The following is a 26,286-nucleotide window of genomic DNA, read 5'->3' as shown; positions in this document are numbered from 1 at the left end:
GAACTCTCCTAGCTAGAAAGGAGAAGTTTATGCCTGACTTCAACAGACAGGATGACCCTCTTGTTAGGGACTAATGTAGCTGGTGACCTTAAGTTGAGCCAGTGCTCACATATCATTCTGAAAATCCTAGAGCCATTAAGAATTATGCTAAATCTCTGCCTGTATTCTATAAATGCAGCAACAAAGTTTGGATGACAGCACATCTGTTTACGACATGAGTATTACTGAATATTTTAAGTCCGTTGTTTAGACCTACTACTCAAATAAAAAGATACCTTTCAAAACATTATTGCTCATTGACAATGCACCTGGTCACCCAAGAGCTCCGATGGAGATGGACAATGAGAATAATGTTGTTCTCATGCCCACTAACACGTTTGTTCTGCAGTCCATGGATCAAGGAGTCATTTCAATTTTCAAGTCTTATTGTTTAACAATTACATTTCATAAGGCTGTAGTTCCTGTAGACTGTGATTCCTCTGACGTGTCTGGGCAAAGTAAATAGAAAACCTTCTAGAAAGGAGTCACCTGTCCAGATGCAGTAAAAACATTCATGACTCATGGGAGGAGGTCAAAATATCAACATTAGAGAGGCTTTCACAGTAGTGGATTCCCACCCTCAGGGATGACTCTGAGGGGCTCAGGACCTCAGGGGAGGAAGTCGCTGCCGACGGGGTGGAAACAGCAAGAGAACCCGGATCAGAAGTGGAGCCTGAAGATGGGGCTGATCTGCTGCAATCTCGTAATTAAACTTGAACAGATGAGGAGTTGCTTTTTGTGGATGAGCAAAGACAGTGGTTTCTTGGGATGGAATCTACTGGCGAAGGGCTGTGAAGATTGTTGAAATGACAGCAAAGGACTCAGAATGTTACGTCAACTTTGGTGATAAAGCAGCAGAGCGTTTGAGAGGATGGACTCCAGTTTGGAAAGAAGTTCTGCTCTGGGTAAAATGCTAGCAAACATCCTCCTGTGCTGCAGAGAACTCGTCCCTGACAGGAAGAGTGGATCCGCGCAGCAAACTGCATTGTTGTCTTGTCTTGAGAACTTGCCGCGGCCGCCCCAGCCTTCGGCTGCCACCACCCCGATCAGTCAGCATCCCTCGGCACTGAGGCAAGACCCTCCACCAGCAGAGAGGTGATGACTCACTGCAAGCTGAGATGATGGTTAGTATTCATTAGCAACGAATGTACATTGTGGTTTTTTTTTTTTTTTGAGATAATACTGTTGCACACTTATTAGGCTACAATATAGTGTAGACATAACATACAGCTCCGGGAAACCAAAACGTTCATTTGACTTTCTCTATTGCAGTATTGGCTTCATTGTGGTGGCCTGGAGCCAAGCCTGCAACGTCTCCGAGGTGTGCCTGAGGGACTGGAGGGACAGTGCTAGGGGAGCTGCTCCTGGGGAAGAGACAGAAAGGCAGTGTGAAGAAGGGGAAATAGTACCCACATCTTCAAGTATTTTTAGCTCTTGATGCATCAGGATGACTTGTGATTAATTCATTATGGGAGACTTAGCGATTGAAGAAGAATCAATGATCACTAAGTTTCCAAACCTGGAGAATGACCGTGATCTCGGGAAATCAAGACCTCTTGGAGGGTGCCGTAGTTCTCAGGGATGATGGTGACTTCTCGAACAGCCCTGTGGCAGGTGAGAGATGCCAACACAAAAGCAGGGTTGTGGGTATTGAGAGGCTCAGAGTCAGGCAGAGACACACTAAGACATTCCCAAGCTCCAGATGCTCACTATCACTGTCTTACCTGCTTTTCCCCTTAAAACTGAGTTCAGTACAGCTGATCCTTACTGTTTCTACCTGTGTTTATAAAGTCATCTTCATCAGTTTTGTAGTTCTCTTTGCATTCTCTTCATTTTCATCAGCAGTGCCAATGGAAGCATTTGTTTTTAAAGAAGCAAAGTTTTTAATCACCATTCAAGAATGATTTCATATGCAGCACTAAGTAGAGAACAAGCCTTATGAAGAAACTAGGTAGTTCCCTTAGTTTATTTCTATCTCAAATCTCTTTCTCTCTCTCTCTCTCGTAAATATATAAAATATATATATGTTGTGTGTGTGTATATATAAATATATATGTGTGTGTACATATATATACATATATATATCATGGTGACTGGCACATTTCACAAATCTTCTGGGTCCAGAGGAATGAGAAAAATATGATGAAAATAAAGTGGAATAGGAAATCCATACATTCAACAATATGCATCAATCCATGAATATGCAACAGAATTATGCCAAGTGCTGGGGACACAGTGGTTAATGGAATAGAGAGTTGTGTTCTCATGGTGCTTATATTTCATTCACTATCCCTTCAACAAAGTTGCATTCTACATATCTGCTATGAGCAAGGCATTCTGTTTGCAGAGGTAGATAGTAAACACATAACACGCAGATAATATATCGTTAGCGAAGATGGTGGTGCTAAGAAGGCTCAGATGCTGTTTCTACCGGGGGATCTGACCTAGTCTAGGTGATCGTGAAAGGTGTTTCTAATGAGGGGACATGCAAACTGATACCCAAAGAATGGCTTATCCAGTAGATTAATTGTGGCAAGAATATTTGAGGCAGATGAACAGCAAATGCCAGAGAGAGTGCGTTAGGTAAGGAGTTAGAGAACAGATGTTTGATTCTCCCTTATAAGTTACATTCAACAAAATACAAGATTATTTGCTATTTTAAGTTGATAAATGTATTTTATGGTGAGGATGTTAAGTGTTTCAGCCATTACTCAAGACCCTGGTTATTTGGGCGAGGGCACAAAGGGGGGTGGGGTTTGGTTAAATTGGAGACATCTTCATTGAGCAAAAGGGGGAATCTATGAAAAACACTTCTACTGCATTTAAGAGACAACAAAGATGCTTCAGTGGCTTTCTCTAAGTCCCCACAGCCCTCTGTTTTCTGATGCAAAAAAATCAAGGCTCTGCCCCCTACCAAAAAGCAAATGCCCAGGACAGTGCTTGAGTTACATCCTTCCTTCCTGACCTGACTTATGACATAGTTCTCCTGTAAAACCACACGATTGTGAATTAAACTGAATTTTGTTCTCTAAGCCTCTAAAATTCTGTATCATAATTATTTTCTTAAGCATGTTTTAAGTTTTATTGCCAAGGTATCACCCTGTAATTTATAAAAGTAAATCATAATAGATACCAAAAGAATACCACTTTCAAGAGCGAGTTTTTTTTTTCAAACACATTGAACCAGAACACTTCATTTTCTAATTAAAAGTACTGGTCTAGTCTCACCTTTATTATGATTTTATTGTCTCTCCTTCTCCTAAGCGTCAGCCAGGCCTGTGATAAAACCCCTCCTTGCAGTCAGCCCAGAACTCTGTGCCTCCAGTGCAGCCTCTTCAGCAGCCACCTTTTGCAGAGTCGGACCTCACCCGGTTGTGACCCCAGTAGCCTCTCCAGGAAGCAGGATTATTTCTTAACTTTGAAGCTCAGTCGGTCCTCACTGAAGAGCCATTGCATTTCTGCGGGAGCAGTTCCTGGGCGACAAGTTTGTAATTAGTGCTTATCCTTACACCTTGGCTAACCCCCTTATCTAGAGCAGCCTTCTGCTAGCCCTGGCAGAGGAATCGTTTTACTGGCGTTTTCCCCTTGTGCTTGTCCTTACATCTTTTTTTCCCTTCAGAGTCAGAGACAGGGAGTGGAAGATTGAGAGAGAGGGAAGAAATACAGTCTCCATGCCCCTGGATCCCATGGTTTTCTGCCCTATGAGCAGGAGAGTATACCCTGATTTCCATGGCAACCCCATTGCTCCTGCCCTTAGCAAGTTTACACTTAGCTTTCTCTTATATTTAATAGTGTTGACATTATTTTTCTTAACCCGGCTCACGTTCACTTGCTGAGAACTCTTCCCTCTTCACTCTTCCCTCCCCCCCCCTTTTAAGGATCTAACAATTTTTGGAAAGCTTTAACATTTGACTGGTCTGCAATGCTTATGTGGTAAAATTTGCTGTGTGTGGGTAAATATATTAAGTAGCAATCTGTCACTTATATCATCTTGGAAATTAACAATGACGGGGCTACTCTTAATAGAGTTGGGGAGGAGGTTCTGAATAGGGCTGCCGGCATAGAAAGAGTATTCCTGAAACAAGGGTTCGAAGTGAAGGGACTGGAGGTGAACAGAAAGCTTACTCCACAATATTCTCACAGTTTCTGTGATCAAGATGCTTAAAATAACAGAAGTATGTAAGTATCTCAAAGAAAAAGATATGTGAATACTCTCTCCCAGAAGTTTGAGAATATCCGCCTGCCCACCATGGGTACCACTTTCCTACCAGCGCCAGAGATTGATCCAGGTGACCTTTTCTGGAGATATAAAAAAAATTCATATCCCAGATACCATTTTTAATAAAGGCAAAGTTATTAAAGAATCATAATCAACTTCAAGATTAAATATTTAAACTATGTGGGTTAATTAATTTTCCCATCAGTCTTCCTCTTTCTCTCTGTGAACGTGTGTTTTATTTTCATGACTGAGTTTGGAGCACAACCTTAAAGTCCTCCCTTCTTTATAGTTACATTTGTTTGTTTTTATTTCCTGACAAAGAATGCCATTTCTTTGACAGGAGATGAGAATTTAGTTTAGATTTTTTTAAATTATTTTTTGGCTAAGAGCCGTTCCTTAAACTTGAAGATTTTGGAAACCAAATTCTAGAGACCTGAAGTACTCAAACTAATTTCGCTCAGTCGTTAACTTGTGAACATTTTGAACGTCAGGTAGCATTGGTTTCTTGTCTCCAATTTTGCATCTTCTGGTCTGAAGTCTTCGGTAGATGCCGTTGCCCTCTGAACGAGCGGCAAGCAAACTCTTAAAAATGACCTGATGGACTGAGCCGTTTGACATTTCAGTTCTCCTGATGAAATCGCCCTCATGTGTCCGGATGTTTCTATTGGCTGCCCCTGCCTCCTGGTGCGCTGACTTTTCACTCTCTCTCCTTCCCCCCGTGACTCTTTTGGTTTACTCACAGCAGCTGCTCAGGAGTTACTTCATCTGTGACAGTGCCTTCAAGCCCCAAAGACTTGTTAGGCATTTGACCTTGGTTCATCCAGGGCTCCCAGTGCCTCTCCTACTAATACTTTTCACTTCCCATTATCAGTGCCTTTCTCCACCTGCTAGACTACAACCCTAAGGGCATGGGGTGTCTAATTCTCACTGTGCCTCCAGTTTAATGTAGACCACCAAGCCTAACAGCAAGGCAGGACCGCAGTAAATATGTGTTGAGTCAGTTAAACCGTTTGTCTTTAATGTGCAGATAGTTCTGTTGTATATGGTCATTATACCATACTTGCGGGCTTCCTAGATGCACTCAGAATGTGTATTAAAGGTGTTTAAAACTTGATAATGCAAGCACTCTATAGTTTGCAAGATACTACTTCTTACTAAAATTTAATTTATTGGGGCGCCTGGGTGGCTCAGTCGTTAAGCGTCTGCCTTCGGCTCAGGGCTCAGGTTGTGACCCCAGGGTCCTGGGATGGAGCCCCGCATCTCGAGCCCCGCCTCGGGCTCCCTGCTCTGCGGGAAGCCTGCTTCTCCGTCTCCCACCCCCCCTGCTTGTGTTCCCTCTCCCGCTGTGTCTCTCTCTGTCAAATAAATAAAATCTTAAAAAATAAAATAAAATCTAATTTATTGACATGCTCAGATCTGATAAGGACTTTTGAAGTTTATTTTATTCTGCATAAAATGCAGTATCTGAGAGATAAAAGAATAGCATTTTCCTGCTAACATAGTTCATATTCTAAAATAACTATAACAATAGTTTCTAGCGTACTTATTACTTTATTATTTTCTGGAAAAAATAATAAAAACAAGCCCTTAGAACACAGTGAGGGACTTTTTGATGATGTGTGAAAAGGCACCTAAAGGTAGTTATTAACCTGCATTGGAAGACAGCATCCCTTTGAAAAGCTGATAAAAGGCTCTCTTTGCTCCAGAAAAATGCCCAAATGCACATAGGCCCACCAATTTTCCCTACCATTTTAGGACTCTTGTGTTTCACTCGAGAAAAGTAGGCTAAGGGCGCCTGGGTGGCTCAGTTGGTTAAGCGACTGCCTTCGGCTCAGGTCATGATCCTGGAGGCCCGGGATCGAGTCCCGCATCGGGCTCCCTGCTCAGCGGGGAGTCTGCTTCTCCCTCTGACCCTCCTCCCTCTCATGCTCTCTGTCTCTCATTCTCTCTCTCAAATAAATAAATAAAATCTTTAAAAAAAAAAAAAAAAGTAGGCTAAGAAACCCTAAGCTAAGATCAGCCTGACAAGAGTGTGGACTCAGCCAGCCGAGAGGTAGGACTAGGGTGGAGGGACTGTATTCAAGATGGTCAGGAGCATTGCTTCGGGAAAGCAGAGTGCACCCCTGTGAAACAGTCTGGACCTTGACTGCACCCAAACACTTCCGCTCGTTCGTTCAGGCACACTTTGAGCTGCTGTTCTGCTAAAGGGCTGACGCTGGGGGGAGACGGGCTGTGGCGGTGCTATTATTTTTGTAGGCGAGGCAGTGCCTTGCGTTCCTCAGATTCCACAGATGAGGAAGTATCAGCCTAGAAATCACAGAGCATTCCAGAAATAAGGAAAGTGAACCCATCTGTGTAGAAGTTTCTGCTAACATGGCACCGATTTTATACCCAGGAGCCATTTTTCATTGATCATTCCTATTGATATTATGTGCAAATAAATGAAGTTTTTAATGAACTTTAGAACCATAAAATATAATTATATGAATGTTAGGTGACTATAATGGAAATTATTAATGTGACATATAATCAGTGCAATAATAGTGTAAGGTTATGGTTTAAAGCATCATAACAGTGCCCCAAGTAGGATGAATATTTTTATGGAAACTTAATGAAAATGGTGGCATCTCTTCTTTTACCTGAAATTATATTTATGTGCATAGGGAAGCCTCAAAATAAGATAACAGTCTTGTGTGAGCTCCAGCCGAGCTCAGGTAGGGTTAGAGGTAATTTTCACCCTCTATGCCCTTCACTGACTTGAGTGACTTGAGTCTGTTTCCCTAGTAACGTGGAACTGCTTCACAATGAGACACCAAGGGGAGACTTTGATCAAACCACCGTGGACGTAACTGTGGCCTCGAGTGAACTGCAGCGACACCCAGGAAAACTTTCTGTGTATCATCTGTCAGAAAACCAGAGCGATTGTACATAAACAGCCACCTCGGAAATGAGGGTACAGCACTGTGTGCATATAATGTACTTAGCCCCCATACTCGGCGACGTCACTGGGTGCTAATTCTGGTCCACGTGCAAGTGTGGCTGAAAGTCTGATTTGTGGACAACGGGCCCTTTCACTCTGCTCATACAGATTCTCTGGTTTTGCAGCTGCAACTGCTACTTGCAGAACATGCTGCTGATCAAAGGGCGTCCGTTTCGATGTGAAGTCAGCCCCAAATATTTGCTCAGAAGAGCACCCAGTTCCTGCATTTGCTGCGTCAGCTGGGTCTGTCTGTGTCGGGTCCTCCTAACTTCCTCACCGCAGCGTCGTAATGTTTGCCAGTGTACGCGAAGCTCCCCCCGAGTCCACCTGTCTTCCTTTCTACCTTTTATTAATGCTGAAGCGGTCAAGACTTGTGATTTCAGGAATATCATTTAAACTCTGGGCGTTTATTTTCTCTTCAGTGATCCATTCATTCAGAAAACCTTTACTGAAGACCCTCTCTCTTTCCATGTGCTATGTGTGAAGGATGGAGCAGGAAGAAGGCGAACAGCTTCCCTGCACCCTGTTTTTGGGAGCTCCAAACTTGCTATTTGATTTTATTATTTTTTAAAGGTTTTTTTATTTATTCACTCGAGAGAGATGAGAGAGAGTGGGGGGAGGAACAGAGGGAGAGGGACAAGCAGACTCTGTGCTGGGCATGGGGCTCGATGCAGGGCTCCATCCCACAACCCTGGGATCATGACCTGAGCCGAAACCAAGAGTCAGCACTCAACTGACTTTGCCATCCAGGCGCCCCCTGCTATTTGATTTTAAGGATAACCTACAAGGCCAGTGGATAGAGTCACTCAGAAAACAAGCGGTGCTCTCTGGGACAAGATCATATCACATGATGAGAACACCATTTGCATGACCCTAACTTCAGGTATCAAACAACCCACCTTTTGGGTATGGACACAACATTGATGTCTTTTGCTACTCCAGTTTTTAAGTAGGGATTGGTTTCCCAATCCATTCTGCCCGAAGTGATACCATAACTTTTTCTCTTTATATTGACACCCTCTACTTTCTACCTCGTTCATCTCCTGTACTAAAATATACGTTTCTTGAGGGCAAGGGCTATGTCTGCGTATCTCTGTTTTCCTTGCTAAACCTTGCACAGACCCCAGCATGTATGTAGTAGGTGCACAGTAGAATTTCCTGCTGTTGCATGAGTCTAGGAGTCTGTTCCTGCGCTGATCCTGCACTTGCAACTCGTTCAGCCTGAGACACCTGTCCTGTAGCTGTCCACGTGGCTCACTCCCTCGCCCTTCCCTCGGTTGGAAGATCATCTCATCAGAGAGGCTTATCATAACCACCCTACTTATATTAGAAGTTTCACAGCTGTCCACCACTGCCCACACTTCCCGTTCTTCTTACCCTGATTTATCATTCTTCATAACATTTTTCACCATCTGGCATATTTGTTTATCATTGGTCTTCAACCGCCAAAAGCTCTGTGAAGGTGGAAACTTTGTTTTAATCACTGTTTTATTCCCGATGCCTGGAACAGTTCCTAGGATCTAGCGGGACACTCAGTAAATGTTTGCCGAGTGAACGGATGGATAAATGTTATAAATCCATGCATATCATGTGCTGCCTAACAAAGCACAGATGTGATCATCTGTTATAGGACGCTGGCAAATGGGAGGAGGGCGGGTAGGCCGCTCCTGGAAGTGTCCCTCAGAGAGGGTGACACAGCTCACGGCGGCAGAAACGTTTTTGACAACATTAATTACATGACTGCAGACAGAGAGAGGAATGAATCAGCTCATTGCTGATAGAACACTTGAACCTTTGGTAGGTTCCAGAATTTTACCATATTGTCTTCCTCTTCTTTACTTAGTGAGACAGTTGCCTTGGCAGTTGCAGGCTGATGCCAGAGTAAATCATTCCTATTACTGGTTTCACTCCCAGGTGGCCCAATTACTTCCCGCCGTATTTAAGCCTCGCTGCCAACAAAGGTGTGCAAATCCCATGTGACAATTAGCTAGATGCTGGCAGATTTTCAATGAATACGTTTACCCACAGGTCAGAGCTAGGGGACCATCCTCAACTCCTCCCTCCTCCTCACCCCCAAAATCCAAACATTCAAAATGATAAGTCAGCTCTGTCCTGAAACTGTCCTCTTCTTTCAATTCCCACTGACATTAAATGAGTTTAGGCCACCATCACCTCTTGTAGGGACCAATGCATTACCTCCTCTCTGGTTTTCCTGCCTCTGGTCTGGCTCCTCTCCAGTGCATTCTCCTAACAACACAAAAATAATTGCAAATCTGTATCAGCTTCTCTTTATCTTCAGAGGAAAGTCAAATTCTTCAGCATTGAATGAGGCAACATTCATGAATAGACACCTGCTCATTTTCCAGCTTCCCAGCTACTCCCAATCCCTTTGAATTCTAGTCATTTTGAGTTACCTAGAAAATCCCTGAAGAAGTTACACTCTTTCTTGACTCTGAACTTTGCACACGTTATTCCTTATACTTTGTAAAACTTCTCTCCCGCTTTTAGTGGGGTTTAGTTCCATTTCTGGTTCCATTTTGAAGACTGTCATAGCCATAATTTTCCTGATCCCCTGAGACTGAATTAGGCATCTTTTATCTGTGCATATTTGTCCTACTGTGGTCATCCCTATCTTAGGGTTTCAAACACACAGTGCTGAAATGCTTTTCTTCCTTTCCTCTTTCCCCTCTGGCCTACAAATATGCCTTCTGTGCTCAACACGGTGCTTGGTACGCAGTCTATGTTCAGCATTATTTGTTGAATGAGTTCATTCTTAACTGCAATGCAAGTGTGTTTATATTCATGGAGATGGTACAGGGTAAATATCCATATTATATCTGCTTAGAAGTCCCTTTTGGAAGTTCACAGATCCTTCAGGACACTTAGAGGCTTTAGAGTATGTACCTGTGTGATTTTAAAATAAAGCATTTCTTTATTTCAAAGCAGAGTGTATCCATTACATGTTGATCAAGAATCCCATTCCATTATAAAAAAGAGAGTGTGTTCCCATGAATATGAAATGAGGTTTATTTAAGGTAGTGGCTGGTACTTTCAGCAGGTGTGAAGCAAACATAATTTTTAACCTCCTTGAATGCAATTAAATAGTGTGGGGGAAATCATTGATTAAGATTGCACCTTCACTTAGCCTCTTCCACCTGAAAAGCGTTAATTGTTAGATGTGTGACAGCACCTAAAAATGAAGAAATTAAATAAGTATAATACACATTCAGACCTGATACTATGGAATTTTAAGATGACTTCCCCTGAAGTTAGGGTGTGACTTAAAACTGTAAATTCTTTTGTTTATATTTTTGCTGAAAATTAAACATTTGATCACAGAAATATATTAATTTTTAACTAACCACTTACATTCTTATATGAATACTTTTTCTAGTCATTGAAGACAAGTTCACTTATCACTGTCTAAACCTTGAAGATAAACCACAAGTTCCAATTCACTGTATATAAAATAAGACAATTGAAAATAGAATTGAATATCCAAGTATTGAGATGATTCTAGAGCAAAACAAGAAAATACAAAGATAAATGGATAAATATAATTATTAGATATTTTAAATGCACGTGTGTATATAATCAGAAAACAAAACAAATAATAATAATAATAATAATAAAGATAATAGGAAAACCAAAGAATGAGAAGCATGTACAACTAATGACTGATGGAAAAGGGAACTAAAATAAACTCACATGAGGGGCGCCTGGGTGGCTCAGTTCGTTAAGCGACTGCCTTCGGCTCAGGTCATGATCCTGGAGTCCCGGGATCAAGTCCCGCATCGGGCTCCCTGCTCGGCAGGGAGCCTGCTTCTCCCTCTGATCCTCCCCCCTCTCATGTGCTTTCTCTCTGTCTCAAATAAATAAATAAAATCTTTAAAAAAATAAAATAAAATAAAATAAACTCACATGATAAAATATTTTTATGTATTAACAAATCACAGTAATAACAAATAACATACATAGTAGTTTTTAAAATGTTATTGAGATATAATTGACATAATCACATTTTGTAAGATGTTCCGCCTGTTGGTTTGAGACACTTGAATATTGCAATATGATTACCGCCGTAGCATTCACTAACACCTCTATCATGTCCCATCATCACCATTTCTTCTTTATGATGGGAACAACTAAGGAAAGTCCCTTAGCAGCTTTGAAATGTACAATACTGAACTGTTGTCTATCATCTCTATCCTGTGTGTCATATCTCTAGGAATTATGTATCTGCTGGTTACAAGTTTGTATCCTTAAACAGCATTTCCCCAATTTTTCCATCCTCCACCCCTGGTAACCACCATTTTATTCTGTTTTTATAAGTTTGGGATTTTTTTTAGATTGCACGAATATGTGATATCATACAGCATTTGTCTTTCTCTGACTACTCTTCATTTAGCATAATGCTTTCAAAGTCCATCCATGTTGTTCAATGATAGGCTTTCTTTTTTCATGGCTGAGTATTATTCCACTGTGTATGTGTGTGATATATAGAGATATAGATAGATAGATATAGAGATATATATCTATCTATCTATATATCACCTCTCCTTTATCCATTTATCTGCTGATGGATACTTAGGTTGTTTCCATATCTTAGGTATTATGAATAATGCTGCAAAAACGTGGGAATGCAGATATCTCTTCTCTGTCCTATTTTCATTTCCTTTCCATATACAGGCATACCTCAGGTATTGAGGGTTAATTTCCAGACCACTGCTATAAAGCAAGTCAAATTACTGTTTTGGTTTCCCAATGCATATAAAAGTTATGTTTCTGTTATACCGTAGTCTATTAAATGTGCAATAGCATTGTGTCTGAAAAACACAACAACTTACATATCTTAATTTTAAAAGACTTTTATTCCTAAAAAATGCTAACCATCATCTGAGCTTTCAGCAAGTTGGGATCTTTTTGCTGGTGGAGGATCTTACCTGAAGTTGATGGCTGCTGACTGATCAGGGTGGTGGCTGCTGAAGGCTGGGGTCGCTGTGGCAATTTCTTTAAATAAGACAACAATGAAGCTTGCCCCATTGATTGACTATTCCTTTTATGAACATTTCTCTATAGAATGCAAGTCTGACTGATATCACTTTACCCACAACAGAACTTCTTTCAAGAATTAGAGTCTTCTCAAACTCTGCCTCTGCTTTATCAACTTAGTTTATGTTGTATTCTAAATCCTTTGTTGTATTTCAACAAATCTCATAGTATTTTTACAAAGAGTAGATTCCATCTCAAGAAACCACATTATTTGCTCATCCCTAAGATGCAACTCCTCATCTGTTTAAGTTTGATCATGAGATTGCAGCAATTCACTCACATCTTCAGGCTCCCTTTCTGATTCTAGTTCTCTTGCTGTTTCCACCACATCTGTAGCTACTTCACTGAAGTCTTGAACCCCTTAAAGTCATCACTGAGGGTTGGAATCAGCTTCTTCCAAATTCATGTTAATGTTGATATGTTGACCATGAATCGTGAATGTTTTTACTGGCATCTAGACAGGTGAATTCGTTCCAGAAGGTTTTCATTTTACTTTGCTCAGACACATCAGAGGACTCATGCTCTATGGCAGCGATAGCCTTATGAAATGTATTTCTTAAACAGTAAGACTTGGAAGTTGAAATTACTTCTCCATCCATGAACTACAGAATGGATGTTGTATTAGCAGGCATGAGAACAGCCCTAATCTCATTAGGCATCTCCATCAGAGCTCTTGGGTGGCCAGGTGCATTGTCAATGAGCAATAATGTTTTGAAAGGTATCTTTTTTCTGAGCAATAGGTCTCAGTAATGGGCTTAAAATATTCAGTAAATGATGTTGTAAACAAATGTGCTGTCATCATGCTCTGTAGCCCTATTTATGGAATAGAGGCAGAGTAGACTGAGCATAATTCTTAAGGACCCTAGGATTTTCAGAGTGGTACATAAACATTGGCTTCAGCACAGAGTTACCAGCTGCATGAGCCCCTAACAAGAGAGTCAGCCTGTCCTGTGAATCCCTGAAGCCAGGCATTGACTTCTCTCTAGCTAGGAAAGTGCTAGATGGCACCTTCTCCCTTTAGAAGGCTGCTCCCTCTACATTAAAAATCTTTTGTCTAGGGGCGCCTGGGTGGCTCAGTCGTTAAGCATCTGCCTTCGGCTCAGGTCATGATCCCAGGGTCCTGGGATCGAGCCCCGCATCTGGCTCCCTGCTCCGCGGGAAGCCTGCTTCTCCCTCTCCCACTCCCCCTGCTGTGTTCCCTCTCTCGCTGTGTCTCTCTCTGTCAAATAAATAAAATCTTTAAGAAAAAAAAAAATCTTTTGTGTAGTGTAGCCACTTTCATTAATTCTCATAGCTAGACCTTCTGGATAAGTCACTGTAGCTTCTACATCAGCATTTGCTGCTTCAGCTTGCATTTTCATGTTATAAAGATGGGTTCTTTCCTTAAACCTCATGAGCCAACCTCTGCGCGCTTCACACTTTTCTTCTGCAGCTTCTTCTCTCTCAGCCTTCACAAAACTGAATAGAGTTAAGAGTCTTGGTGCTTTGGATTAGGGTTTGGTTTAAGGGAATGTTGTGGCTTGTTGTTCTTCTACCCAGACCACTAGAACTTTCTCCATATCAGCAATAAGGCTAATATGGTTTTTGTTTGTTTGTTTGATCATTTATGTGTTCATTGGAGTAGCTAGCACTTTAAATTTCCTTCAAGAACCTTCCCTTGGCATTCACAACTTAGCTGTTTGGTGCACACCTAGCTTTTGGCTTATCTCGGCTTTCAAAATGCCCTCATCATTGAGCTTAATCATTTCTAGCTTTTGATTGAAAGCGAGAGATGTGTGACTCTTCCTTTCACTTGAACACGTAGGGGCCACTGTAGGGTTATTAATTGGCCTAATTTCAATAGTGTTGTGTCTCAGATAACAGGGAGGCCTGAGGACTGAAGGAGAAAAATGGGGGAAGGGCCAGTTGGTAGAGCCATCAACACTAATGTCAAGGAACCAAGACTAATGTCAAAGATCTTTTTTCCTGTGTTCTCTTCTAGGAGTTTTACAGTATCAGATCCTATCTTTACATCTTCAAAAATCCATTTTGAGTAAGTGTTTCAATGTGATGTGACATCAGGGTTCAGTTTCACAGTTTTACATGTGGTTATGAGTTTTCCCAACATTGTGTTAAAGAGATTATCTTTTCCCCATTGAGTGTTCCTGCCTCCCTTGTCAAATATTCACTGACCATAAATGTTCAAGTTTGTTTCTGGGCTCTCGATTCTGTCCCATTGGTCTTTGTGTCTAATACCTGGCAGCAACATACTCCCGAAATTACTTTAGGTCTGTAGTAGCATGGTATGAAATCAGGAGGTGTGATGCTGCCAGCTTTGTTCTTTCTCATGATTGTCTTGGCGATTTGGGGTCTTTTGTGGATTCATACAAATTTTAGGGTAGTTTTATTTCCATATCTATGGCAAGTGCCATTGGAATTTTGATAGGAATTGCGTGGAATCTATAGATGCCTTTGAGTAGTATGTGCCTTTTAACAATATTTTTTTTCTGATCCATAAACACAGGATCTCCTTTCATTTATTAGTGACTTTTTCAACTTCTTTCTTCCAAGTCTTGTCATCTTCATTGTATAGCTCTTTCCCTTCCTTGGTTAAATTCCTAAATATTTTATTGTTTTTGATGCTATTATGAATGTCATATTTTTTTTTAGAGAAAGCAGGGAGGGTGGTAAGTGGGGGAGGGGGGGTGCGCGAAGGAGAGAGTGAATCTTAAGCAGACTCCATGCCCAGCACAGAGGCTGACATGGAGCTCGATCTCATGACCCTGAGATCATGACCTGAGCCAAAATCAAGAGTTGGACGCTTAACTGACTGAGCCACCCAGGCCCTCTATGAATGTTGCAGTTTTTAAATTTCTTTTGCAGATGTTTTGTTGTTAGTATGTAATTGTTAGTGCTACTGATTTCTCTATGTTTATTTTATATATGATGCTGATACCTTTATATTGATAGTTTAATGGGAGTTCTTTTATAGGTTATAATCTTTTAATCTCTGGCTGCTTTTGGAATTCTCTATCTTTGATTTTTGGCAGTTTTGTTATCGTGTGCCTTAGAGAAGGTTTTTTTGCATTGAGATAATAATCTATTAGCTTCCTGAAGTTGGATGTCCAGTTCTGTCCCCAGGTTTGGGAAGTTGTCAGCTATTATTTCTTTAAATAAACATTCTACCCCCTTTACCATCTTTTGTTCTGGATCCCTGATTATTCTAATATTTGTTCTTTTGATGGAATCCCATAGATCACTTAGATGTTCTCTTTTCTGTACTTTTATCCTTTGTTCTCCTCTAAGTGGGTTATTTCAAAATTCCTATCCTCTAAATCACCTATTCTGTCTTCCATTTGCTCTACTCACTGCAGATGCACTCTGTCGCATATTTCATTTCATTCACTGAATTCTTCAGCTCCAGAATTTCTGTGGTGTTTTTTTTCATGATTTTGTTCAATTGTCTTTCTGAGTTTTCTTGTAGCTCATGGAGTTTTTCGAAGACAGCTATTCTGAATTCTTCATCAGCTAGCTCATAAAATTTCACTCCTTTGAGCTTGGTTATTGGAGAATTATTATCATTAGTGATAATATGCTTCCTTGATTTTTCATGTTCCTTGTATTTTTAACACTGCTGCCTTGCATTTGAAATAGCAAAAGTCTCTACTAGTTACCTTAAGGTAGGGGTATTCTGTTCATTGGTGCTGTTACTATCTGGGGTTTTCTCTGTCTTTGTATGGGTACATGCCACTCTCCTTGCTCCCTCTTGTGGCAGAATTCCTAAGTTTTTATGTCTTCTCAGGTCCTTACAACTTACCAGTCAGGCCACTAGAAACCTCTCTTTTATTTTCCAGAAGGTGGCACTATGGCTCAAATTTACGGTTTCTCCCCTGCCCACAGACCCTGGCCTGCTTCTGAGTGCTCTCCCTGCCTCTCAGCTGCTGCACTCAGGAGCGCACCCAAGGGGCCCACTCAGTGTGTGTTTAGCATTTGGGGCATTGAGGGTGCCTGCAGACCAGGTAGGGAGATCCTCAGGTGAGGGACTTCCAGGGGCTCATGGGAGGACTTCCTGTAGAAGTCCTGAGCGCAAACAGCAGGAACTGCATCCTTGTAATGCTCTTGGATATTCTTATCTGCCTCTTGGCAGATCTCCTCCCTGCTCCCAGTCATGGAGGTCCTGCCCCAGTACTCTGGGTGCTGCTGGAGAGAATGGGCACTCACTCACCGCCGTCCTATCCTTGATGGAACTGATCACCATCACCTAATAGTTCAGCTCCCTGCGTTGTTGCGGCGGCAGGGGCCAGCACTGGGAAGGTTATTGTTACCATGTCCACTGCACCCACACTCATATGTACGTGGTTTTTTCCAGTGGCATGCGAGGACCTCCCCTTGAGAGGCTAGACTTCTGAGATGTCTCTCTCACCCATGGCTGCCCAGGTCAGCGCTCCCCAGGTCTTTTCATGACATTGGCTAGAAGGGTTGGGGCAGCGTGCTGTTCCGCCTGCTCTAGGGCCTGAGCGGGGAGAGGACAAAGGCCCCATAGACAGAAAAGTGGCCAGTGTGCTTAAAGCCCACAAAGTGGCCAGAAGAGGGGGGCACTTGTGAAGCCCAGTTAGGAACATGGTCTTCATCTTAATAAATGTAGAAGCTTTTCAAACACTTTGAAAGAAAATAAGCAGATTTACATTTTTAAAAGATCAGTCTGGATCAAATGTAGAGAAAGGACTGGAGGAGGACATGGATGTTTGCTGCAAGTTTCTCAAGTACCCTAAGAAAGAAAGATGTGGATGAGTGGGGCAAAGCCCCTTTAGCAACTACAACAAACAAGATGAAGGATTTAAAAAGAAATGTGTGATAAGGAACTTTATAAAAAACTTTAAAACATAGAAAGACACAGAAGGGGACCTGAACAAGTGGAAAGACATCCCTTTCTCTTGTAATAGATTATACGATATTATAAAAATGTCAGTTCTCCCTAAATTAATTTATAAACTTAATGCAATCTTTACCAAAATAACAGCAGTTTTTTGGGTTTTTTTGATGGAAGATAAACTGATAATCAAATTCATATGGAAAAACAAACATCCAAGAAGAAGCAGGAAAACACTGAAAAAGAAAATCTGTAAAGGGGATATTAGCCTCCCCCACTGCCAAGATATAGGTATAAAGATGTACTTCAAAGTATCCATAATGAGTGTGGCGCTGGCTTGTGAGTACACAATGAGACCAGGGAACAGAATGGAAAACCCAGAAGTATATCTAAGTACGTAAGGAAGTATACTCTGTGATATAGGTAATATCTTTGGGGTATTACTGGGGCAAAGCTGGACTTTTAAAGTAATGGTTGTAGAACATCTGGGTAACCATTTGGAAAAAAATAAAATTTGGTACATTCCTCATACCTTATACCAGAGTAAACTCCAAATAGATCAGGAATTTAAACAGAAAAAAATGAAAACATGTAAGAACTAGAAGAATAAAGAGATCAACTACTCTTTATTCTCAGTTTGGGAAAATAATTTCTATTTCTCAAACTCCAGAGGAAATAAAAGAAGACATTGATAAATTGGACTACATGAAAATCAAAAAAAAAATACACCATATCATAGACAATTGACAAACTGGAAGAAAATATTTGCAACGTGTGACGCAAAGGGCTAATATTCTTAATGTATAAAGAACTCTTAAAACCAAAGAAAAAGAAATTGAAAACCCAATGGTAAAATATGAAATAGACATGAGGGGAAGCTCACATATATTTTTTTAAAAAGATAAAAGTGGCTCTTTATATTTTTTTTTAAAGTTCAAACATAATTATAGAAATACAAATTAAAAAATGTCATTTCTCAGCTATCAGATGGGGAAAAATTAGAAAGTATGACAACATATCTTCTTGGTAAGGCTGTGGGTAAACAGGGACTCTCCTGGATTGTTAGTGAGAATGCAAACTGGCACAGTCCTTCTGGTGGGAAATTTAACAATACATAACAAGACCGTACATGTGCTTATCATTTGATCCAGCAATCCCACTTCTGGGAATCTATTCCAAAAGATACACCTCCAACAGTAGATTTGCACAAGGTTCTTCCCTACAGCGTTATTTGATTTGTAAAATATTGGAAACAACTTACATGCTTGTACACAGGAGAGTGTTTGATGAAAGTATGGTGCATCCACCCAGTGGAGTACTAAGAAACTGTGGGAAAGAATGAGGAAGACCTCAATGAAATAATATGGGGTAATTTCCAAGATAACGTTAAAAAGTAAGTGGTGCACGCGGACTGCCAGTCCTGGGCCACCGGGAGGGCATGGAAGCTGCTAAGCCACACAGACAGTGGCCCACGCAGAGGGAGTGGTGCAGAGAGGGGACATGGGTTGATTGCTGTGTGGGCCCTGTCTTTCTCCCTTGCCTGTCCGGGTTCACGCCCACAGCCTCCTTGCCGAAATGCTCTGATGACCTACTGTCTTTCACCAGATGAGGCCACTATCCAGGGCACTTGTTCCTCATCTCACTCAGGCTTATGCCAATGTTGTAAAATTTGGTGCAGATGTCTGAGCCTTAATGCTTCCAAGTGTAGTAGACCTTTGAGCAGGTCCTGGACCGATTACTAGTGATTATTAGTGGATGAAAAGTCCCAGAGTATGGTGTGACCATTGCAAAGTCAGTTGACTTAAAGGGTAAATGTAACAATATGTGGACTATGCTTGCTCAAGACATTGCCAGTAACATAAATGAAAAGGCCAAAGACCCACCACCACTGCTACCATATCATGTACTATCTTGCCAAGGAAGGCTTGGAGAAGGTTAGCAAAGGTGCTAGTCCAGTGGAAACTGGAGAAGCTGTGATGTTAGCTCTAGACGCTGTAGTTGCTGAATCTAAGAAGCGGTCCAAAACTGTTGAGCCCCAAAGAAATTGCTTAGGTTGCTGTGATTTCTGCAAACAAAGAAATTAGCAATATCATTTCTGATACGGTGGAAAAGATTGAAAGGAAGGATGTAATCCCATCAAAAGATGGGAAACACTGAATGATGAATTATAAATTATTAAATTGAAGTTTGATTGTTTCTCCATACTTTGTGTACATCAAAAGCTCAGAAATGTGAATGCCTATGTTATATTGAGTGAAAAGAAGATGTCTAGTGTCTGGTCCATTACACCTGCCCTTGAAATTGCCAGTGCTCCTTGTAAGCCCTTCGTCATAATTGCTAAAGATGTTAATGAACAAGCTCTAAATACACTCATTTTGAATAGGCTAAAAGCTGGTCTTCAGATTAGAGCAGTCAGATCTCCAGGTTTTGGTGACAATAGAAAAACCTACTTAAACACAAGGCTATTGATGCTGGTGGTTCAATGTTCAGAGAAGAGAGGTTGACCCCACATCTTGATGATGCTCAGCTTTATGACTTAGGAAAAGTTGGAGATGTCACTGTGACCAAAGATGAAGCTTTGTTACTGGAAACGAAAAGATAATAGGCTCAAATTGAAAAACCTATGCAGGAAATCACTGAGCCATGGCATATCATAACCAGCAATTATGAAAAGGAAACACTGAATGAATATCTTGAAAAACTTGCAGATGGAGTAGCTCTGCTGAAGGTTGGTGGGAAAAGCGATGTGGAAGTGAATGGGAAGAAAGACCTGCAGGTGCACTCAACCCTACATGGGATGCTGTGGAGGAAGGCGTTGTTCTGGGAGGGGGTCGTGTTCTGCTTCAGTGCATTCTAGTCTGAGACTCGCTAATTCCAGCAATGAAGATATTTTTTAATGATACAGAAATTATTAAAAGAACACTTAAAATTCTTGCAAAGATCATTGCTAAGAATATAGATATGGAAGGGATCATCGATACTTGAGCTAATTATGCTAAGTTCCTCCAAAGTTGGTTGTGATGCTCTGCTTGGAGATTCTGTGAATGTGATGGAGAAAGGAATCATCGATCCAACTAAGGTTATAAGAACTGTTTTATTGGTAAGTGGAGTGGTCAGGGAGGAATATGTTCTGCTTTCTAGAATAGTGCTTCACCATTACTAATAAACTCTGACAGGATGCTCAGGGCAATGTTCCACACCAGTAATTTCAGAGAAGTCATTTAAAGAAAATGAAAAGGTTGGCTGATGTTAAGAAATTTGCTATAATCATCAGCTTCTAGTTTCAGTTGCCAACATATCATGATTTACCACTGTCATTGTCCATGCCTACAGATAATTTATTTTGTATTTTCAAATACAAGGTTATTTATACATTCACCAAAAAACAAACAAACAAAAAACACGCTGTGGAAGTGTCTACAGTCTGCTATTGTTTAGGTACTGAGGAAGGGGGAGTGTGAAAATACATGTTTATCCACTAACTTCTGCAAAAGAAATGAATATATATATAATATATATTATATATAAGTTATAAATGAATGACACAACCTTATGGAAGGAGATAGAGAAGAAAAGAATTAACTTGAGTAATACAGGAAAACAATATTTTGATTGCATACCATACGCAAATATATACCCCACACCAGCCCTGTACTGTATTTTGTAAATTTGTTTTTAACAAATGTATTAACTGGAGATTCTGAAGTACCTTCTGTGCAGACTAAGATTTAGCAGATAGGTAAATATATCGTAAGCAATAAGAGCCAAGTTACAAATAGGAAAAGGGGAAAAGCTGGAAGGAGCCCTCTGGTGCTGGACTGAAATCAGAGGAGTAAGTATGGGCCCATGGCTTTAATGTACAGACAGAGTCTTAGTTGTAGAAAGAAATACAAATGTGTATGTGTGCATGTGCGTGTCCATACATGTATTTCCTGACAGCACCTAGAGGCAAGAACATTGCAGTAGCAGTGAACACTCCTGGTGTCCACACCTTAATTTCTGGATATCATTCTACAATTAAAGGAAAATGACTTTTAGAAAAAGGGCGGATTACAGGGATAATACAGAAAAAATACAGGATGAGACAACATCATCTTGTGGTGTCAGAAAGCAAGGGAGTGCTTATAGGATGACTGGTGAGGCATGCGAGAAGGATTCAGGAGCCAACTTGAAGAAGCTACCGATGGCCAAATCGGGGATGATGTGAGCAAAACAACAAATAATGGTTATAATGTAAGACAACCATCAAATACAATAAATATCCATCAGTCCCAACTGGTATCAGTAAATAATTGAGTAAATAAATAAATGGGGAGGAGAGATAGCTCTTCTTTCCAGTACAGTCGCAATGAATAATGAAGGAAGGATGCAAACAGAAAATCACCGTTAGGCAAATGACACAGTAATAATTGTTGCAGGAAAGAATTATTGATGATGCTAAAAATAATAGGTGAAATTATGATGAGAAACAGGATATTTTCATCATCTCTGGGTATTTCTCCACAAAATACTTCTTAATTATTAAGGGAAAAATTATAACTTACTTGCCAGTAGAGAAACCTGGCAGACATCATCCTGACCAGTGACTGAAGTTGACACCCCCAGTTCATACAACCTGCCAGCATCGCACACCTCCACACACAGAAGTGTTGGTGGTATTTCTGCCACGTGTGAAGATGTCAGACCCCCAAATTAGGAAACACTGCAAAAGAGAGAAGGAGGGAGGGAAAGGATAGCTTTGGAGGCTGGTTTGGGTGAAGAGGTCAACATTGTAGGCAGAAGTGGAAGAAGTGAACAGTAAGAAAAATAGTAAAACAAAACCTGATAATGTGGGATGTAAGGGGGTGTATTCTGGAGAGAGCAGAAGGAGGTTTAAAGAAAGACACCCATTGTAATGTTCTGTAATCCTATTTAGGCATGTGCTTTATAACTTTCTGAGGGTTTTGACAAACTTCCCGAGATCTGAATTGTAAATGAAGTCTTTTTGACTCATTAGGCCTTTTTATTTGGTATGTTAAGTTACTTGGGGGCACTGTCAAACAAATAGTGATAAGCCTTAGGTTCTGTTGCTTGGGTGAATGCTCTGTTCTAGAAATCATGTGAAATTCCTAAAGTTTTAATATGTTCTGGTATAAGGTCATCACTTGACATTCTAATTATTAAAGTATTATGTGTTGCAGGGAAAAAAAAAAAAAGAAAGACACCCAGATCTGTGGGCTGCACAACAGGTGGATATTCTTGCCATTTATTAACCAGAGCAGGAGACCAAGTTTTAGTGAGAATTATCCTCTAACTTGGAAAGACTGTCGATTAATACTGTCATCCCAAACAGGGGGCGTATCTTTACTGATGTTGTCTTATTTTGTTTTATTTTATTTTATTTTATTTTATTTTATTTTATTTTATATTTATCAAATGCATCCGTGGGGAAGCTAGTTTTTGACTGACAAAATTTCACAGTTGGCAGGCCAGCTCACCGTGGAATACTTTGCCTTCATGAGACCTGGGGCCAATGGGTGAGGAGTCCTGTTCTCCCTGATTTATTCTTTGTAGTAAAAAGAAGCATTTCTTCTACTTCACTGGCTTGCTCTTTATATCTTGCGTTATCTGTAGGAAGCAGTGCTAGCTAGCCTCATGGACTAGTCCTCTAAAATGAGTTGTGGTCTTCACAGTATTAATATCAGAAAAATCTCTGACCCCTGAGTCCACTACCTCAGGAGATTTTCTATTTGAAACACGTGAAAGGAAAGTGGTACAAGATAAAAAATACTCCAGAGTCCAGAGTCTTTCATGGTTCATCTCCCTCTCTGATTTCTTCCCATTCGGTTTTCCCTCCCTTCCCCGTGGTCCTCCGCGCTATTCCTTATGTTCCACATATGAGTGAAACCATATGATAATTGTCTTTCTCTGCCTGACTATTTCACTTAGCATAATCCCCTCCAGTTCCATCCATGTCCATACAAATGGTAGGTTACAGAAGGGGGGGGAGTGGATGGGGTAACCAGGTGATGGGTATTAAGGAGGGCACATGTGGGGATGAACACTGGGTGTTATACGCAACTAATGAATCATTGAACACTACATCAAAAACTGATGATGTACTGTATGTTGGCTAACTGAACATAATAAAAAATAAATAAATAATCTAAAAAAAACCCACCACCACCAACAACAAAAAACCCAGCACAGAATAAAAAAAGAAATAAATAAAAAAGAATACTGTCAACAAAAAAATTAAGGTTAACTTTCAAACTTTCGGTAGCTTCTAATTGCTCCTGGGATAAAGACCAAAATTCTAACCAAAAACAAACAAACAAACAAACAAAAAACTCCAAGAGCAAAATTTTGAAATTCTGAAAAAAGTAAGGAATGATTCAACTGTTTAAATCAGAAAATGCCTTATGGGTTTAAAAAAAAAAGAAAAGAAATCTTTTCTAATCACAGTTTTTACTGCTTTTATTTTCTATAATAAAAAAAGGCATAATCATGGCAAAGATGCACCATTGTAGAAGATAAAACAAATAGAGTTATATTCCAGTTAGAATGCTTTTGCTAAAGTCTGATTCTTTAATAATGGGCTAAATTATGAAGAGGTCCATCTACAGCTTATTTAGCAAAGTTTACATTTAATTATAACGTCATTGTGCGACATAATGAAAACTAAACTCATGATGTCAACAAATCAAAAGTTAGATTACTATTTCTTTTATGCACACAGGAAATATTTACAGGTACCTCTCATGCGACACCACACTGAAGTGTCTGGAGGGAGAAAATAGGACTTGGACCCTTTAGACGTGGGTTCGAATTCCAGGGTGACCAGTTAGCAGTAACAGGTCTATGAGCCTTGAACATGGGCACAAATATAAGCCTCATTTTCCTAGAAAAAAATGGAGTAAAGGACTCACCTCACAGGATTCCTGGATAATTATTTGAAAGAGTTTCAATGCTGAGTACTGAATACAGTGTATGTGGATTTTTTTTTTTTTTAACGAATCAAATTTAGCTGATAGTAACACATAAGTGGGCTATATTTTCTTTTTCTTTACTATTATTTTTAAGGAAATAAAACTAAGTAAAGTCATCAGTACTGAGATCTCAGAATTATTTATAATAAAATGTCTTTTTCTTGGCCACATTATTAAACAAATCTGTCTATTTAATTAATCTATTTGAAGATCATAGATCCCAATATAGGGAATCATTGCTGAAGCAGACGGAATCATCCTGAAAGTATATACAATATATCTCATTTGTGTGCCTCAAATGTATTCACCTCATTTGGTTCAAAGCTGTGTTCCAGAGATAAAATTATGAAGAGAAGAAGAAATGGTTCCTTTGTGTGATGTAGTATACACATGTTTTAGTTTGCCCAGACTTTTGCTCATGTTATAGAACTTAATTTATATGGAGTTTATCTATATATTCCTGTTGGGAAATAATATGAAAATGAACAAAATAACAGCCACTCTTGGAAAATAAAATACTCTTCTTTCACTCTGAGTACTGTTACATGGATAGTGATACAGGGACGTAAAGAGAGGTTATTTCAGAGAAATTGGTTAAGCATGTTCCGTGATTTAGATGTTATAGGCGATCTTGTTGCTACATTTTTAAGATGTGACGCCTTTCCTTAGGACTTGGAACCAGGAAGGTCTGGCAAGGCAATTTACCAAAACCTGGGATATTGGGCAAGTTACGAAGACCTCTGTAAATGGCTGTCTCGCCATCTGAAAATGGAGATATCATGATACTTACTTGGCAAAGTTGTGAAAATTAAATGTAAAATATTGTGAAGATAATTGGCAGGAGATAAATATTGGTGCTTCTTTCGTTCTATCACAGCATTTTTATTATCTTTGTTTTATTACTTTTTAATTATTTATTTGTCTTAGTAGAGCCACGGTGTCACATTAGTTCTGGGTGTACAACAGAGTGATTCTACGTCTGTGTCCATTGTGCTGTGCTCACAAGTGTAACTACTGTCTGTCCCAACAGTGTTTGAGAAGATGCAATTTTAAAATACGTCAATTTTAGGGGTTAGATATCATTACATAGATATAAATAATTGTTATGAATAATTAGAAAAATGGGTTCAATTTACTCTCATTTGTCAAGAAAGCCAACCTTACTAAATAAATACATATTTTGGTCTTTGTGCTCCATGGCCAACATCCTGTAAGACACTGGAGAGCAGAAATGGATTTTTCCTGCCATGATAAAGAGCTGGCATATCTAGTTCATGTAAGTTGTCCAAAGTAGACTCTCTAGATATTTGAAGAAAAACCTTCAGTTACTGAAGACAAACTCAAGGGAAGTGAAAAGATCTATAGCTATATGCTTATTCATGCATTGTCAGCTCTTAAATTTACTGATGTTTTAATCTTATTTGGAATGAGAAAGTATCATAGAAATGGAAAAAGGATAAATAATGCAGAAGTTCCACCTACATGCATGAAAATTACAAAGTCAATTCGTGTTTACTTCCCAGTGAAAAGATTATCCCAACACTTTAGCTGAGCTTAATTTAAGCTATTTGCTGAGCTTAATTTAAAAAAATCACATTACTTGTACCCTTTACCATACATAATGAATCTTTTTAATATAGACTTCTTCTTTCCTTTTTCTTTCAAGGCGTTATGATTTTCTCTTTTTTTTTTTTTTTTGAAGTATAGCTGACATACATGTTACGTTAGTTAGTCTCAGATGTATAACATAGTGATTCAGCATTTTATACATTACAAAATACTCACCACAATCATCCATCTGCCACCGTACAAAGTTATTACGGTCTTACTGAACTGTGTTCCCTATGCAGTACTTTACTTCTCTGTGTCTTATTTATTTTGTAACTGGAAGTTTGTACCTTTTAATCCCCTTCACCACTTTCCCCCACCCTCCCACCCTTCCCTCTAGCAACCACCAGTTTGTCCTCTGTATTTATGAGTCTGTTTCGTTTGTTTGTTGTGTTTTTTAGATTCCACATATAAGTGAAATCATATGGTATTTATCTTTCTTTGTCTGACTTATTTCACTTGGCATAATACCCTCTAACTCCATCCACAAATGACGAGATCTCATTTCTTTTTTATAATTGAGTAACATTCCATTGTTTATGTACACCACATCTTTTTTATTCATTTATCT

General features: G+C 39.9%; 1 protein-coding gene and 1 pseudogene across 1 annotated transcript in view; both read left to right on the top strand.

Moving 5' to 3' along the window:
- Positions 1-26,286, top strand: part of GRIA4 (glutamate ionotropic receptor AMPA type subunit 4) — a 345,999-nt gene that overhangs the window by 71,728 nt on the left and 247,985 nt on the right. The gene's annotated exons all lie outside the window — the stretch shown is intronic.
- Positions 18,455-20,302, top strand: LOC145716171 (60 kDa heat shock protein, mitochondrial pseudogene; annotated as a pseudogene).

The sequence above is a fragment of the Leptonychotes weddellii genome, chromosome 11, assembly GCF_054177405.1.
Source record: "Leptonychotes weddellii isolate Sample4059 chromosome 11, ASM5417740v2, whole genome shotgun sequence".
In the NCBI taxonomy this organism is placed as follows: Eukaryota; Metazoa; Chordata; class Mammalia; order Carnivora; family Phocidae; genus Leptonychotes; species Leptonychotes weddellii.
This window is presented reverse-complemented; position numbering and strand designations above follow the sequence as displayed.